Below are 17,731 nucleotides of genomic sequence, written 5' to 3' on the forward strand. Positions count from 1 at the left end.
TCTTTGACCACATGGGAGCATCCATATTGTGTGTTGGAGTGATGGTCAATCTGCATATTACTCTTTGATTAGATAGGATAGAGGCCTGGTGCAGGGGTGGGGGCCAGCTGGTTTGCTCTGAAGGGTGTCCCGGATCAGGATGGGGGTTCCCTTGGGGTGTGCGGTGGCCTGAGCTAGGGGCCTGTGGTGGTTTGCAGGCCAGCCATGCCCCCTGGTGACCCAAGCAGAGGCCCTGGTATCTGGAATTTATTTACCTTCTACAATTGAAACTTTGTAGCCTGGAGCAGAGCCAAGCCTTCTGCTTGCTCTGTGGCTGGCAGCCATTTCTGTTGGGGTTAATTCACCTTCTATAATTGAAACTTTGTAGCCTGGAGTGGAGGCCTAGGCCAGCCAGGGCAGGTGGAAACTTGGCTTCTTCCATTGTCGGGGGCAATCCTGGCCTGCTCTCTCCAGCTCCGTGGCTGCTGCCATTTCTGTTGAGATTTGTTTACCTTCTATAATTGAAACTTTGTAGCTTGAGTGGAGGCTTAGGCCTGCAAGGGTAGGCGGAAAGCTTGGCTTCTTCCGTTGCCTTGGAAACCTTGCTCTCTATGGCTGTAGCCATCTTGGTTGGGTTTATTTGCATATCTGCTCCTGATTGGCTGGTGGCTGTGGCTTGTGGGCGTGGCTTGTGGGTGTAGCAGAGTTAGGGTCAATTTGCATATTAATCTTTTATTAGGTTGGATATCTATCTATCTATCTATCTATATATACATAGATAGATAGATAGATAGATAGATAGATAGATAGATAGATAGATGATGATAGATAGATATTAGAGAACTGGTGCATGAAAATTCATGCACTGGAGGGGAGGGTCCTTCAGCCCAGCCTGCCCCCTCTCACAGTCCGGGAGCCCTCAGGGGTCGGAAGCGACCCAGCAATCAGGAGAAGGTGATGCCCCATCACACCTCTGCTGCTGCCACTGCCGGCAGTGCAAGCCTCAGCCGGCCCTGGTTATCTGAGCCTCGGGTGACCATGGACAGCTGGGCAGCAGCCATCTTAGGCTTTCCTGTGCCTCAGGCCAGCTCTGGGCAGCTGGTGGGCTGAGGGGACATAGGTACTCTGGAGGCAGACGTGCAGAGCGGCTGGGCCTGCTGAGGGCTGGCCCGGCCTTGCCACACACCTGCCGCCCTGGCGGGGCTGAGGGAACTGGGCACTGTGATCTTTGAGGACAGGGAAGTAAATTAGCATATTCCCTCCTTATTGGCTGTGGGCTCCACCATCTCTGAGGTCAGGGCAGCAATTAGCATATTCCCTCCTTATTGGCTATGGGCACCACCATCTTTTCAATGGTGTGAGGGTCAATTAGCATATCCCCTCTTTATTAGATAGGATATATATATATATATATATATATATATATACACATATATATAATTGTATCAACCAACATCACCCCAATACATTTGATAAAAATAAAAAATAAATAAAATACTCTATTTAATAAAAGCCTAATATACTGTGTCCAACTTTTCACCCATTCAATCAGTTGCTATGACTCACACTAACCACAAGAGCGTAGACACTGCTACTGGTAGGTTAGCTTGCTGGTGGGGTCTGGCCAATCGGAACAGGGCAAGATGGGGTGGACATGCCCTGGAGCCAATCTCCAGCAGTTCCTCCCTGGCCTCTAAAATATTTCTTCTAATTAATTTCCTTTCAATGTGCATGAATCCATACACCGGGCCTCTAGTAAATCCTATATAATAAAGAATATGCAAATTGACTATCACTCCACCACAAAGATTGTGGTGCCCACTGCGGAGGCAGGGGTTTCCATAACACAAGATGGCTGTGCCCACAGTGGAGGCCGTGTTCCCGTAACAAGCCTTAAGGAGCAATCAGCAGGGACCTCAGGCTGCGCCCACCGCCTGACAGGGCTTGAAGGGGGACCTGAGGCCATGCTGCACACCTGGTGGAACTTGACGGGAGACCTCAAGGTGTGCCCCCCCACCCCAGTGCTGGGCCGTGGGACCTCCTCCTGGCCGGGGGACCTCAGGCTGCACCCCCTTCACAGTGGGGCTGGATGGGGATCCTGAGGCTGTGCCCCCTGCCTGGCAGGGTTTGATGGGGAACCTCAGGCTTCATCCCCCATATGGTGGGGATTGATAGGGGACCTCAAGGTGCAACCCCACCCTGGCCCGGACTGGGGGACATCAGGCCGTTCCCCCTGCCCCGATGCTGGGCCAGTGGTTCTGAAGCTGTGCCCCCCATCCAGTGGGGCTTGACAATGGTGGGACCTGAGGCTGTAACCCCACCCCAGCGCCGGGCTGGGGGCCTGAGGCCATGGCAGGGCTTGACGGGGGACCTCAGGCTGCTCCCCTCACCCTGGGCCAGGGTATCTCAGGCCATGCTCCCCGCCCAGTGGAGACCTAAGGCCGTGGCCCCTCTTGGCACCAGGCTGGGAGACCAGAGGCTACAACCCCAGCCCAGTGTGGCTTGACAAAGGATCTCAGGCCGTGTCCCCCACCTAGCAGGGCTTGACGGGGGACCTCAGGCCGTGCTCCCCCGACCCTGGGCCAGGGTACCTGAGGTTGTGCTCCCCACTCGGTGGGGCTTGACAAGGGTGGGACTGGCCAGGTCTGGATCTAGCCCAATGGGGAGGGGGGGTAGCCGGGTCTGGGTCTCACGTGATTTTGAGGCACATGTGGGTGGGCGGGGACTTGACTCTGGGTCCCGTGGTGAGCCCCAGACTCTGACAGGAGGAAGATTTTCACATATATTTTACTAATTTTCTTTCATCTCTGACACTTCTATTATAGAGAAAGGGCAAATAGTGATATTAAAATATTTCCTCTAATTAATCCCTTTTTAATGTGCACGAATTTCATGTACTCTGCCACTAGTAAATAAATAAAGAGCTATTGTTCTTTGTAAAAGTTAAAATTTTCACAGTTTACATTTTTCTGTTTTCTCACTTACAAACTTTCCTTAGCCTCAGAATTCATATGGCCTTCTTTTTCATAACATATTTAGATTTTTTTCCCACAAATTGAATGTGATCATTGATACATTTGAATTTCTATTTTTTGTGCTTTGTGTTTTCCCTGACAATTATTTTTCTTTTTTCTTCCTTATATACATTTTATCATTGGTTTTGTTTTTATTTTTAATTTATTGCCTGACATTGTTTGGAAACTATAGATTCTATTTCTCATCTTTTCATGTTTACTCCATGAATTGTAACACTCAAACTTAAAAAAACAGAAGTCTAAAGTAAGCAAAAATGTTTATTCTCCTCCCAAGCAATTAAAATAACTTTGCAGTGCTTTAATTTTACTTCTTCACTTTCAACTTACGTTATTGATTTCACGTATTTTAATTTGAAACCTTCTTAAAAATTGAATCACACAAGATATTACTACTGTTTTGTATTGTAAATATTCACTTAAATTATACACATATTTAGTACTTTCTTTTCTCTTTATTTCTTCTATTTGGGATTATTTCTTTTTCTACCTTAAAATCATTCCTAAAATATTTCTTTGTGAGGGTTGGTGTGTGATAACCCTTTCAGTTTACTTTTGTGTGATAATATTTTCATTTTACACTCTTCTTGAAAGATATTTTTTACTGAATATAGAGTTCTAAATTGGCAGGTTTTTTTTTAATTTTCAGAACAATGTCTATATTATCCCATTGTCTCTTTGATTTCCATTGTTGTTATTGGAAAGCCATAAATCAGTTCATCTACCACTCCTTTGATGATAGTCCCTTTTTTATCAAACTGTCACTAACAAGTACTCTTTGGTATTTGGTTGTTTATTTTGATGTCTAAATGTGGGTTTCTTTCTCTTTTTTTCCTAACAGAAATATTTACTTACTTTGCTCTTATTTTTATTTTATATTATTTGAGTTGTACAGTGTAGTGGTTAAACAATTACATCATTTATCAAGTGGTGTTGGTTTTCTTCATTTACCTTTTTTTAATTTTTATTTTTTCCTTTATTGATTAAGGTATTACATATGTGTCCTTATAGCCCCATTGCCCCTTAACCCCCTCGCACACTCATGCCCTCACCATCATGTTCTCTGTATCCATTGGTTAGGTTTATATGAATGCATACAAGTCTTTTGGTTGATCTTTCTCCTTTACCCCCACCCTCCCCTACCTTCCCTCTGAGGTTTGACAATCTGATAGATGCTTCTCTGTCTCTGGATCTGTTTTTGTTCATCAATTTATGTTGTTCATTATATTCCACAAATGAGTGAGATCATGTGATATTTATGTTTCTCTGACTGGCTTATTTCACTTAGCATAATGCTCTCCAGTTCCATCCATGATGTTGCAAATGGTAAAAATTCCTTCTTTTTCACAACAGCATAATATTCCATTGTGTATATGTACCACCATTTTTTAATCCACTCATCTGCTGATGGGAACTTAGGCTGTTTCCAAATCTTAGCTATGGTGAATTTTGCCACTATGTACATAGGGGTGCATATATGGTTTCTGATTGGTGTTTCTAGTTTCTTAGGATATATTCCTAGAAGTGGGATCACTGGGTCAAAAGGGAGTTCCATTTTTAGATTTATGAGGAAACTCCATACTGTTCTCCACAGTGGCTGCACCAGTCTGCATTCCCACCAGCAGTGCACAAGGGTTCCTTTTTCTCTGCATCCTGGCTAGCACTTATCGTTTGTTGATGATAGCCATTCTGACAGGTATGAGATGGTAACGCATTGTCATTTTGATTTGTATCTCTCAGATGATTAGTGACTTTGAGCATGTTTTCATATGTCTCTTGGCCTTCCTTTTGAAAAGTATCTATTTAGGTCTGTTGCCCATTTGTTTATTGGGTTGTTTATCTTCCTTTTGTTAAGTTGTATGAGTTCCCTGTAAATGTTGGAGATTAAACCCTTATTGGTGATAACATTGGCAAATATGTTCTCCAATGCATGGGCTTTCTTATTGTTTTGTTGATGGCTTCTTTTGCTGTGCAAAAGCTTTTTATATCTTTTTTTTTTTTTTTTTAGCTTTCATTAAGCCTCTTATATCTTTGGTTTATTTTGCCATTGCTGGGAAACTCATAACCAATATCTATTTCAACATTTCTTCTACCTTTTCTTTATTTTTTCTCCCTCTGGGACTATAATTAACCACATTAGTCTTTATTGCTTTTTTTTTGTTTGTTTATTTTGTGTGTTTTTCCCCTTATATCTTTCTTCCATATTTTCAATATTTTTTATCTCTTCATGTTTGCATGGTAACTTATTTCTTCATTCTTATGTTACAGTACAAATTATTTCTTTTTTAAAATTTTTTATTAAGGTATTATATGTGTACATATCTTACCATAGTCCCCCCCATCCCACTCCCATACATTCCCTCACCCCCCACTGTTTTGCATCCATTGGTTATGCTTATATGCATGCATACAAGTCCTTTGGTTGATCTCTTATCTCCCCCACCTCTCCCTAACCTTCCCCCTGTAATTTGACAGTCTGTTTGATGCTTTACTGTCTCTGTATCTATCTTTTTGTTCATTTGTGCAGATTATAATGTTCTTTATTATCCATAAATGAGTGAGATCATGTGGTATTTTTCTTTCATTGACTGGCTTATTTCACTTAGCATAATGTTCTCCAATTCCATACAGGTTGCTGCAAATGAAGAGAATTCCTTCTTTTTTATGACAGCATAGTATCCCATTGTATAGATGTACCACAGTTTTCTGATCCAGTCATCTGCTGACGGGCACCTAGGCTGTTTCCAAATCTTAGCTATTGTAAATTGTGCTGCTATGAACATAAGGGTGCATATATCCTTTCTGATTGGTGTTTCTAGTTTCTTTGGATATATTCCCAGGAGTGGGATTACTGGGTCAAATGGGATCTCTATTTTCAGTTTTTTGAGGAAACTCCATTCTGTTCTCCACAGTGGCTGCACCAGTTTACATTCCCACCAGCAGTGCATGAGGGTTCCTTTTTCTCCGCATCCTCGCCAACACTTGTCGTTTGATGATTTGTTGATGATAGCCATTCTGACAAGTGTGATATGGTACCACATTGTCGTTTTGATTTGCATCTCTCGGAAAATTAATGACTTTGAGCATGCTTTCATGTGTCTCTTGGCCTTCCTTCTGTCTTCTTTTGAAAAGATTCTCATTAGGTTCGTTGCCCATTTTTTTATTGGATCATTTATCTTCCTTTTATTAAGTTGCATAAGCTGCCTGTAGAAGTTGGAGATTAAACCTTTATCAGTGATAGCATTTGCAAATATGTTCTCCTATAGAGCGGGCTTTCTTGTTGTTTTGTTAATGGTTTCTTTTGCTGTAAAAAAGCTTTTTATTTTGATGTAGTCCCATTTGTTAATTTTCCCTTTAGCTTCCATTGCCCTAGGGGCAGTGTCAGTGAAGAAGTTCTTTTGGCATATATCTGAGATTTTGCTGCCTGTGGATTCCTCTAGTATTTTTATGGCTTCCCATCTTATGTTTAAGTCCTGTATCCATTTTGATTTTATTTTTGTGTATGGTGTAAGTTGGAGATCTAGTTTCATTTATTTGCATGTATCTGTCCAATTTTCCCAACACCATTTATTGATGATACTGTCTTGACTCCATTGTATGTTCAAGTCTTGATTGTCATATATTAATTGAGCATAGTGGTTTGGGTTGATATCTGGATTCTCTATTCTGTTCCATTGATCTATATGTCTGTTCTTGTGCCAATACCAGGCTGTTTTGAGAACAGTGGCTTTGTAATACAGCTTGAGGTCTGGTATTGAGATCTCTCCTACTTTATTCTTCTTTCTCAGGATTGCTGTGGCTATTCGGGGTCTTTTTATATTCCAGATGAATTTTTGGAGAGTTCTTTCTAGATCTATGAAATACGCTGTTGGTATTTTAATATGGAGTGCATTGAATCTGTAGATTGCTTTGGGTAGTATGGATATTTTAATGATGTTGATTCTACCAATCCATGAACATGGTATGTTCTTCCATCTGTTTACGTCTTACTCTATCTCATTTTTCAGTGTCCGGTAGTTTTCCATGCATAGATCTTTTACCGCCTTAGTTAAGTTTATTCCTAGGTATCTTAGTTTTTTTGGTGTGATGGTAAATGGGATTGCATTTTTAGTCTCTCTTTCTGTAAGTTCACTATTGGTGTATAGAAATGCCAGAGATTTCTTTGTGTTAATTTTGTATCCTGCTACATTGCCGAATTCATTTATTAAGTCTGTTAGTTTTTTGATGGAGTCTTTTGGGTTTTTTATGTACACTATCATATCATCTGCAAATAAGGACAGCTTTACTTTTTCTTTTCCAATTTGGATGCCTATTATTTCTTCTTCTTGTGTAATTGCAATAGCTAATACTTCCAGTACTATGTCAAACAGGAGTGGTGAGAATGGGCATCCCTGTCTTGTTCCTGTTCTAAGGGGAAATGATTTTAGTTTTTGCCCATTGAGTATGATGTTAGCTGTGGGTTTATCATATATAGCTTTTATTATGTTGAGGTATGATCCTTCTATTCCAACCTTGTTGAGTGTTTTTATCAAGAAAGGGTGTTGGATTTTGACAAATGATTTTTCTGCATCAATTGATATGACTATGTGATTTTTATCTCTCAATTTGTTTATGTGATGTATCATGTTTATTGATTTGTGGATATTGTACCATCCTTGCATTCCTGGGATAAATCCTACTTGGTCATGGTGTATGATCTTTCTGATGTACTGCTGGAGCCAATTTGCTAGAATTTTGTTTAGGATTTTGGCATCTATGTTCATGAGGGATATTGTCCTGTAATTCTCTTTCATTGTGTTTTCTTTATCTGGTTTTGGTATTAGGGTGATGCTGGCTTCATAGATGGAGCCTGGAAGTGTTCCTTCCTCTTGAATTTTTTGGAATAGTCTGAGGAGGATAGGTTTTAGTTCTTCCTTGAAAGTTTAGTAAAACTCTCCTGTGAAGCTGTCTGGCCCCGGGCTTTTGTTTGCTGGAAGCTTTCTGATGACTGCTTCAATTTCTTCCATGGTTACTTGCCTGTTGAGCTGTTTAGATTCTTCCTGATTGAGTTTTGGAAGGTTGTATTTTTCTAGGAATATGTCCATTTCCTCCAGGTTGTCCAGTTTGTTGGAATAGAGTTGTTCGTAGTATTTTGTAACAATCCTTTGTATTTCGTCGGGGTCTGTTGTTATTTCACCTCTTTCATTTCTGATTTTGTTTATTTGGGTCCTCTCTCTTTGCTTCTTGGTGAGCCTGGCTAGTGGTTCATCAATCTTGTTTATCCTTTCAAAGAAACAGCTCTTGGTTTTGTTGATCATTTGTATTGTTTCTTTGGTCTCTATGTCATTTATCTCTGCTGTGATCTTTATTATTTCTTTCCTTCTGCTTACCCTGGGCTTTTCTTGTTGCTCTCTCTCTAACTCTTTGAGTTGTTGGGTTAGGTAATTTATTACCATTGTTTCTTGTTTTTTGCTGTAGGCTTGTAGAGCTATGAACTTCCCTCTCAGAACTGCTTTCGCTGTGTCCCATAGATTTTGGATTGTTGTGTTTTCATTGTCATTTGTTGCCATGATGTTTTTTATTTCTTCCTTGATGTCTTTGGTAACCCAGTCATGGTTTAATAGCATGCTGTTTAGTCTCCATGTGTTTGACTTCTTTGGGTTGTTTTTATTGTAGTTGATTTCCAGTTTTATGCCACTGTGATCTGAGAAGATACTTGATATGATTTCTATCTTCTTGAATTTGGAGAGACTTTGCCTATGTCCTAACATATGGTCTATCTTTGAAAATGACCCATGTGCATTTGAGAAGAATGTATATTCTGTGGCTTTGGGGTGAAATGTTCTGAAGATGTCGATTAATTCCATCTAGTCTAGTGAGTCATTTAGGATTGATGTTTCTTTGCTGATTTTTTGTTTAGAGGATTTGTCCAATGGTGATAGTATTAAAGTCTCCTACTATGATTGTATTGCTGTCAATCTCTCCTTTGATATCTTCCATGAGTTTTTTTTATGTATTTTGGTGCTCCTGTATTAAGTGTGTATACGTTTACCAGAGTTATTTCTTCTTGTTGGATTGCTCCCTTTAGTATTATGAAGTGGCCTTTGTCATCTCTTGTTATGTCCTTCACTTTGAGATCTAATTTGTCTGATAAAAGTATTGCTACCCCCGCTTTTTTTTCATTTCCATTCGCCTGGAAAACCTTTTTCCATCCCTTCACTCTCAGTCTGTATGCGTCTTTTTTTCTGAGATGGGTTTCCTGTAGACAGCAGATATACCAGATATACAGGTTTTGTTTTCTTATCCAATCTGTTACCCTATGTTTTTTGATTGGGGCATTCAATCCATTTACATTTAAAGTTATTATTGATAGTTACTTATTTGACGCCATTTTTATTCTATAACCCTATGTTCCTTCTTTACTTCCTATTTCTTTTTTTGTTTTGTTTTGTTTTACAGCAGACCCTTTAGTATTTCTTGCATTGCTGGTTTGGGGGTAATAAACTCCCTTAGTTCTTTTTTGTCTGTGAAGCTCCTGATTTCACCTTCAATTTTGATTGATAGCCTTGCTGGGTACAGTATTCTTGGATTGAGACCCTTCCTTTGCATGACTTTGTATATTTCATTCCAGTCCCTTCTGGCCTGATGAGTTTCTGTTGAGAAATAAGTTGTTAGTCTGATGGGGGTTCCTTTATATGTAACTTTCTGTCTCTCTCTGGCCGCTTTTAAGATTCTTACTTTGTCGTTGGTGTTTGCCAAATTAATTATAATGTGCCTTGGCGTCGGTCTTTTGGGGTTCATTTTGCTTGGGTTTCTGTGAGCTTCTTGGATTTGTGTGGGGTTTTTCTTCCCTATATGCAGAAAGTTTTCTGTCATTATTTCTTCAAACAGGTTTTGTATTCCTTGTTCAGTTTCCTTTCCTTCTGGAATCCCTATTATTAGGATGTTGCTTTATTTCATGTTGTCCCAAAGTTCCCTTAAGCTCTCCTCCTGCTTTCCAATTTTTTTTTCTAGAAGCTGTTCTAGTTGGGTATTTTTTTCCATCTTGTCTTCTAGCTCACTTATGTAGACCTCTGCTTCTTCTAGTCTACTCTTGATGCTTTCTATTGAGTTCTTTACAGTAGTGATGTCATTTTTCATTTCTTCTTGGTTCTTCTTCATTTCCTCTTGGTTCTTACTCATATTGTCAAATTTGTCTTCCATTCTTTTCAGCCACCTTATGACCATTTCTCTGAATTCTTTCTCTGAGAGGTTGCTTGCCTCTAATTTGTTTACTTCCTTTTCTGGTGATGCCTGCCTTTCTTTCCTATGGGGGCTGTTTCTTTGTCTTCCCATGGTCTCTCTTCTCCAGATGTCTGGTTATGCAGTTCTCTCTCTCCTGCATTGATTTAAAGGCACAAAATACAACACAGCCAGGTACAACACGTAAGGCACTGAACAGAATTGTATTCATGATATTAATAACCTCCAATAAAGGTGACCACCACAGAAAGACAAAATAGGGGATAGGAGAGGAAGAGGAAGAGTGAAAAGAAAGAACAAAAGAAGGAGTGTGACAATGAACTTAGGAAAAGAGAAAAAGAAAAGTAAGAGAGAGAAGAATGATACCAGGAGAGAAAAGGAGAAAAAACTATATATATGGGGAGTAAACTCCAATAGAACAACCACCAATCCCAGCAAATGCCAGCAACACGAATCTGGAGATTAGTACAAATTACAATACAAACTAATATCAAGTGAGGCAAGGGAAAACAGAAGTAAAAAACAAACAAAAACAAAGCAAACAAAAGAGCCCAACAAACACAACAAAAGAATAAGCAAAACTATCTCACAAAAAAGCATAAAATTTCAATCTAATCAATATTCAAGCAAACAACAACAAAAGGGCAGAGAGAAAAACACTTTTTTTTTTTTAGTTAAGGTAGTGTAGAGAGAGGTGTATATGGACTTGAAGCAGGGGGTTGGAAATTAGATATATAAGTAGGGTGAAATTTTATAAGAGGGTAAACAGAAAGAGTAGGGAAAATCTAAAGCCGGAAAGGGTTAAGATAAACAGGAGACCAAAAGGGGAAAGGTTAGGAAGAGAGTGATGGGATAAAGTTAGCATTGACATAGGGTAAAACAATGCAAAAGGGAAGATGCAAATAGAATGTAGGACACTAATCCCAAAATAAAACAAAGAGAAAATCAAATGACACTTAAAAAAAGGTAAAATAATAGTAATAATAATGCTGATTGAAAATAAAAATGTAATAATTAAAAAGGTGAAAATTGAGTGAGGAAAAAGAAAAAAATTTAGTTTCTTAAGTAAAAGATGCAAAAAATGAAAATAAAAAATTAAAAATTAAAGTTAAAAATTAAAATAAATTAAAATAAAAAAATAAGAAGAATAAAATGTGCAGTAGTGGCAGTCATTCACTTCCTCTATTGTTCTGTTTGGTATGCCTGTTTCCCAGTTAGGGCCGAATTACAGTTCCCTGCGTTCTACTCCTCCTCATTGTTGCAAGCCAGTCCTGATTTTTAAGCCGGCGGTGTCTTAACCCTTTGCACTCACTTCTTTTTTCTTGATTCCTTTATTCTAATGCTAACCGTGTCGAGTCACACTCGACATCCGAGTGTAAAAGGTTAATTTCTCGTATTTATTTTTGATTACACCAGAGACAATTTGTGTTTCAGCCCCTGGGTGGCAGTGTTTCTGGATTGACTTCCGGGCCTCTCTAGCTTTATTTTCCCTATGGCACTCACTGCCAGTTTGTGGAAGTGTGCGCCTCAGAGCTGCCTCTCCGATGGTCTCTCCCAACTCTGCTCCCCAGGTTCCGGAAAAACAACTTCCCCCTGCAGTCTCTCAGGGTATTCCCCAACTGGGTTTTCCTATGTATTGGGCTTAGTAATCAGAATCGGAAAAAGCCCAAGTGTGCACACAGTGGTTCTGAGTGCAAGACTAAGCAGCCTGCACTCCTTTGAAAATTCTTAGTCTGACCCTCCTCGTTAGATCCAAATGGGTTGCGTTTTAGAGATCCCTTCTGTTAGCAGCTCAGAGGACCCCCTTCCACATTCACGGATCACGGCAATCCCACCAGCCGTGGATTTTTCTAGGCACAGACTTCCCTGGTCCTCCAGTTCCCACCGCTCGCGCGTTTCCCTCTCCCGCCACCAGGACGAGAAACCTCACCTTATCCCAGGAGAAATCTGACCTTTCCTTGGTGCAGTGAAGAGTTCCTTTGAATCCGCATGTTTGCACCGATTGGGGACCAGTGTTCTGGTGCTCACAGCTGTTCAATGTTCGCCTTGCTGTGGAAAATCAGGCTTTGATAAAATCCTCTTTCCCTTGCAAGATGGCGAGGTTTCCCCCTCTGAGCCCACAGCTCCGGGAGGGGACCCAGCCTCTGTGGGTGCTGCATGGTCAGGGGAACCCTGCCTAGCACTCCCCCACCTTCTCCTAGAATTTAGCTGTCCCTTAGCTTGTTAACAAACACTCCCCATGTGAACCTCAGCTGTTCTTTCTTTCTGTTCCAGGACCAGGTTCCGAACACATCTGCCTATTCTGCTGCCATTTTACACCCAAATTATTTCTTTAGTTATGTCTACTATCCCACAAATGCCCTATATTTTATTTATTTTTACACTTTTGCTATTGTATTTTATAATAAATTCAATCAAATTTGCTTTGTCAAATCTGCTTTGCCACATTTTATAGTGTATTGTTCCCTCCAAAATTGTTAATAATTCTCTTTTAATAATTTGAGACTAGTTAATAGTTATTATAATTGTATTTCTGATAACTTTAATACCTTAAGCTTTCTTGTGGATCTGTTATTTTTTTCTATTGGTTTTCACTGTCAGTTATTATCATTTTGTGTTTTTCACCTAGAATAAAGGTAACTTTACCAAGTGAGAATTATCATATGCTTCTGGATGTTTAGAGACAGTATAAGTCTGTTAATATGTTTAACTAAGTTCATAGCTTGAGGTTATCTGGGTGATTCAGGTAATGTGTTTTGCATAACAAAAATAATATCCTTGTGATTTACTATTACCCTGAGATATTATACTTTGAGGACCCAGTTTATAAAGTTCAAATTTTCCTAGACTGACAAATACTCTCAAGGTCAAATGATCTTCTGTGTTTTTTACCTCTCTAAATTATCACTTTTTTTAAAATTATGTCTGACAGTTCCTATCTTATCATTTCTTTGCTTCCTCTAAAGAGATGCCAAATACAAATATTTTATCTAGTATTTTATTTTATTTTATTTTATTTTATTATTTTATTTTATTTTATTATAAATCTTTATTGTTCAGTTTATTACAATTGTTTCTCCTTTTTTTCCCCCATATCTCCCCATCACCCGGTTCCCCCCCCCCCGTTGTCCTTATCCATAGGTGTATGATTTTTGTCCAGTCACTTCCCATACCCCCTACACAGACACCCCTTTCCCCCTGAGAATTATCAATCCACTCCCATTCTATGCCTCTGATTCTATTATGTTCACCAGTTTATTCTGTTCCTCAGATTTTTAATTCACTTGATTTTTAGAATCACTGGTTGATAGATATTTGTTGTTCATAATTTTTATCTTTACTTTTTTCTTCTTTTTCCTCTTTTTAAAGAATACCTTTCAGCATTTCATATAATACTGGTTTGGTGGTGATGAACTCCTTTAGCTTTTTCTTATCTGTGAAGCTTTTTATCTGCCCTTCAATTCTGAATGACAACTTTGCTGGGTAGAGTAGTCTTGGTTGTAGGTTCTTGCTATTCATCACTTTGAATATTTCTTGCCATTCCCGTCTGGCCTGCATAGTTTCTGTTGAGAAATCAGCTGACAGTCGTATGGGTGCTCCCTTGTAGGTAATTAACTGTTTTTCTCTTGCTACTTGTAAGATTCTCTCTTTGTCTTTTGCCCTTGGCATTTTAATTATGATGTGTCTTGGTGTGGTCCTCTTTGGATTCCTCTTGTTTGGAGTTCTGTGCGCTTCCTGAACTTGTAAGTCCATTTCTTTCACCAGGTGGGGGAAGTTTTCTGTCATTATTTCTTCAAATAGGTTTTCAGTATCTTGCTCTCTCTCTTCTGGCACCCCAAAAATTCGGATATTGGTACGCTTAAAGCCATCCCGGAGGCTCCTTATGCTCTCCTCACACTTTTGGATTCTTCTTTCTTTCTGCCTCTCTGGTTGGGTGTGTTTTTCTTCCTCATATTCCAGCTCTTTGGTTTGACTCTTCGGGTGCAGTGGTCTACTCTGTATATTCTTTATTTCAGACAGTGTATGCATAATTTCTGACTGGTCCTTTTCCATTTTTTTGGTATTCTCATTAAGGCCCTTGAAGGTCTCTTCAAGTTTCTCAGCGGTTTTTAGAAGATTCTTGAGTAACCTTATAAATATGGTTCTGAACACTGTGTCGTCCATTAGTTTGCTTTCATCTATTTCTCCTACTTGTGACATACTTCGATATCTCCACATTTTGGCTGCCTCCCTGTGTTGATGGAGTGGCTTTGTGTGGTCGGTGACCTATAGGGTCCGGTAGCTCAGCTTCCCCAATCACCCTAGGTGGTCACTCTTGGTACTCCCCTTTGTGGGCTGAGTGGAAAGTCTTGGTGTAGTTAAAAGCCCTGATTGCTGTTGGTACACTGGGAGGAATTGACCTCCGGTTCAATTGTCTGTGAGGGCCTGCTGTGTCTATAACGGAAGAATTGCTGTGCTGGAGACACAGTAGGGCTTTGGTGCTCACTGAGTCTGCCTCTTGAATGTGTCCCTTATGAGAGTGGTTGAAATCTGGTGTCGTCCACACCAACAGAAAAGTCACTCTCACTCTCCGACCGGCCAAGAGTCCCGTAGGCATCTGGGTCCCTCGCGTGTCCCCAGAAACTGGAGTTCAGAGTGGTTGGGATTGTTGGTATCACTGGCGGGAATTGATCTCCAAGCCAGTTGGCTGTGAGGATCAGCAGTGTCTCCGCTGGGAGAGCTTCTGTGCAGCTTGGATGGGGCGGAGTCTCAGGGTGGTACAGACAAGCTTTGGTTTCCTGTCTGCTCCGCCCTAAGAGGGGCAGTTTCTCCGTGCTCGAATTAATGGCTGCGCGCCTCTGAGAGAAGGCAGCTTTCAAGCCTCTTCCGCTGCCTAACAGACCAGTTTCTCCCCAGCCGGGGCTGGATTTCAGGGCAGACCGGAGGTTTTGTTTTTCTCCTGAACGAGAAATCCAGTCACTGGGAGAGCTTCTGTGCTCAGCTTGGATGGGGCGGAGTCTCAGGGTGGTGCAGACAAACTTGGTCTCCGTCCACACTGCCCTAAGAGGGTCGGTTTCTCCGTGCCCTAATCAATGGCTGCGCGCCTCTGAGAGAAGGCAACTTTGGAGCCTTGTCCGCTGCCAAACAGCCCAGTTTCTCCCCGACCGCAGCTGGATTTCAGTGCAGTCGGGCGGTTTTGTTTTTCTCCCAAACGAGAAAGCTCGCCACGCAGCGTCTGCTGCCCTCCCTCTCCATGTGCTGCGAGCAAGCCTGCCGCATATTCAGCCACCCACCCTTTCCGCGCTCACGGATCTCCGCACCTCCACAGCTCCTGAGGCTCAGCGTCCCCCTCTCTGTTTTTCCTCTAGTTGTAGGTTTTCCACTCTGCCAGCTTTCCGGTGGTTCTGGACTGTGTGCGCTCTGTTTTCCAGTTGTAGTTTCAAAATTGTTGTGGTAGGCAACAGTTAGGTGTTTACCTTATGCCGCCATCTTGGTTTCTCCTATCTAGTATTTTAATTCATTTTCTTAGTAAATGTTGAGAATAACCTAACCTCTCATTATAGCAATGGAAATAATTTCCTTGCATTTTTGCAAACTCACCTATGCATTTAAAAGGATGCAATTATTTTACCAGCACTTCTAGTTGTACTATAGTGAGAGAGTTTTAATTTTTGTGACAATAATATTGGAACTAGGAGTCTCCCGAATTTATATTAATACATGTACACGGTTAAGATGTTCCAAAAAGCTGGGCCAAACTATATATGAGACTTAAGGCCACTGTTGCTCCTCCAGCCCAGTGTTCAGGTTAAAGAGAAGTTTGAAGTACCTGTTCTGTGTCTTCCCTTTCCTGAGTCTTCTTTCTACAACAGAATTTTCTAAATCGCCCACATCAACTTGTCTTTTTGCTTTATCCTGGTTCAATGTTTGTCCTTCCTGTCAACCACTTGAAAAGAAAAGATATATTGTACTAGTCTACTACTATTTATATTCATTTGACCTGATTTGATAAAAGCCCTATCTCATGAAATTATGTACATGCCTAATTGTAGGGCTTTGAGGACTCCATTTTTTCTTAGTCATTATTATTTCACTTACTGGGGAGTATAAGGCAGGGAGTGAGTGGATGATTGTAGTGGTGGAGGTGGAGACGTTTAAGCATTTAATTACTTTAAGGTGAGTGCAACCAAATTAATTTTGTCTTGTAGCTTGGAAAATTTACATTAATAGGCTTAACTACAGTTAAATGGTAGCCCACTTCAAGGCCATTGGGGCATTTGTAGTATTTCACCAATGGCATGCCTGATAGAATTTTGTAGTACCCTCCCAATTTGTTCTTCCCTATGAAGCACCTCTTGGATCTGGGATTTACCATCTTTCTTTCTTTATTCTTTTATTTATTTATTTTTTTGGTAAGGTAGTCAGGGAATAATGAGCATATTATTACTTATGATAAATTATTCTTATTTTTAGAAATTCCTTGACTATAGGTTTAAGGTGCCTATAATATTCTTGCCTTTCTTATTTTGTAAAGTTATGATATTCATTTTTATATGGTTGTGGCTTGTAAGGTAGTGTCAATAACTAACATATGAATTAATTTAAGAGAACAGGCTTTCATTTAAAGAACATAGGCTTTAAAAATAAATACTTTCCATACATTAACACTTTGGTCATTCACTAAATTTATATATTACTTAAAAATAAGTTACTTAAAAAGAAGTACACCTAATCCTTTTTGCATATGATCTAATAGTTTCTCCACACTTATAAGAAATTTGAGATGTTGTGGTAGCATGTTCATTTTACCCTTCTAAAACAAGTAACATTCCACAAATGAGTGAGATTATGTGATATTTATCTTTCTCCAACTGGCTCATTTGTGAAAATATAATGAACAACATAAACTAATGAACAACAATAGAGCCAGAGTCATAGAAGCATCAAACAGACCATCCAACCTAAGAGGGAAGGAGGGGGTAAGGAGTGGGGAGTAAGAGGTCAACTGAAGATACTTGTATGCTTGCATATGAGCATAACCAATGGACATGGACAGTAGGGGGGGTGAGGGCATATGCTGGGGGGTGGGAGCAGCTGAGGAGAGGTCAAAGGGGGGAAAAGGAGACTTATGTAATACTTTAAACAATAAAGAATTTAAATATAAATAAATAAATAAATAAATAAATAAATAAAAAATAAATAAATAAAATAAGTAACATATTCTATTCCTATTCTAGCTCTTCCAATGTCAGGTAACTTTTCTTAAGGTCTTTACCTATTATTTATTAAACATTTATTTTTTCTTCAATGATAATATTTGTCATAGAGATTGAAAGTGCAACATTTTAGATAGACACTTAAGAGTGCAATTATGTAGGACCTAAATTACTCATGTCTTAAATTGAGATATAGTCAAAATGTGTCTTTGCTTTCACCCTTTCTCTGTAACACGCAATCCTCTTTATCTTCTATCCCTATCATGATCTCAGTGCCTACCTGCTCTCTCCCTCTACCTCAGT

This window comes from Eptesicus fuscus, chromosome 1 (genome assembly GCF_027574615.1).
Source record: "Eptesicus fuscus isolate TK198812 chromosome 1, DD_ASM_mEF_20220401, whole genome shotgun sequence".
NCBI lineage: Eukaryota > Metazoa > Chordata > Mammalia > Chiroptera > Vespertilionidae > Eptesicus > Eptesicus fuscus.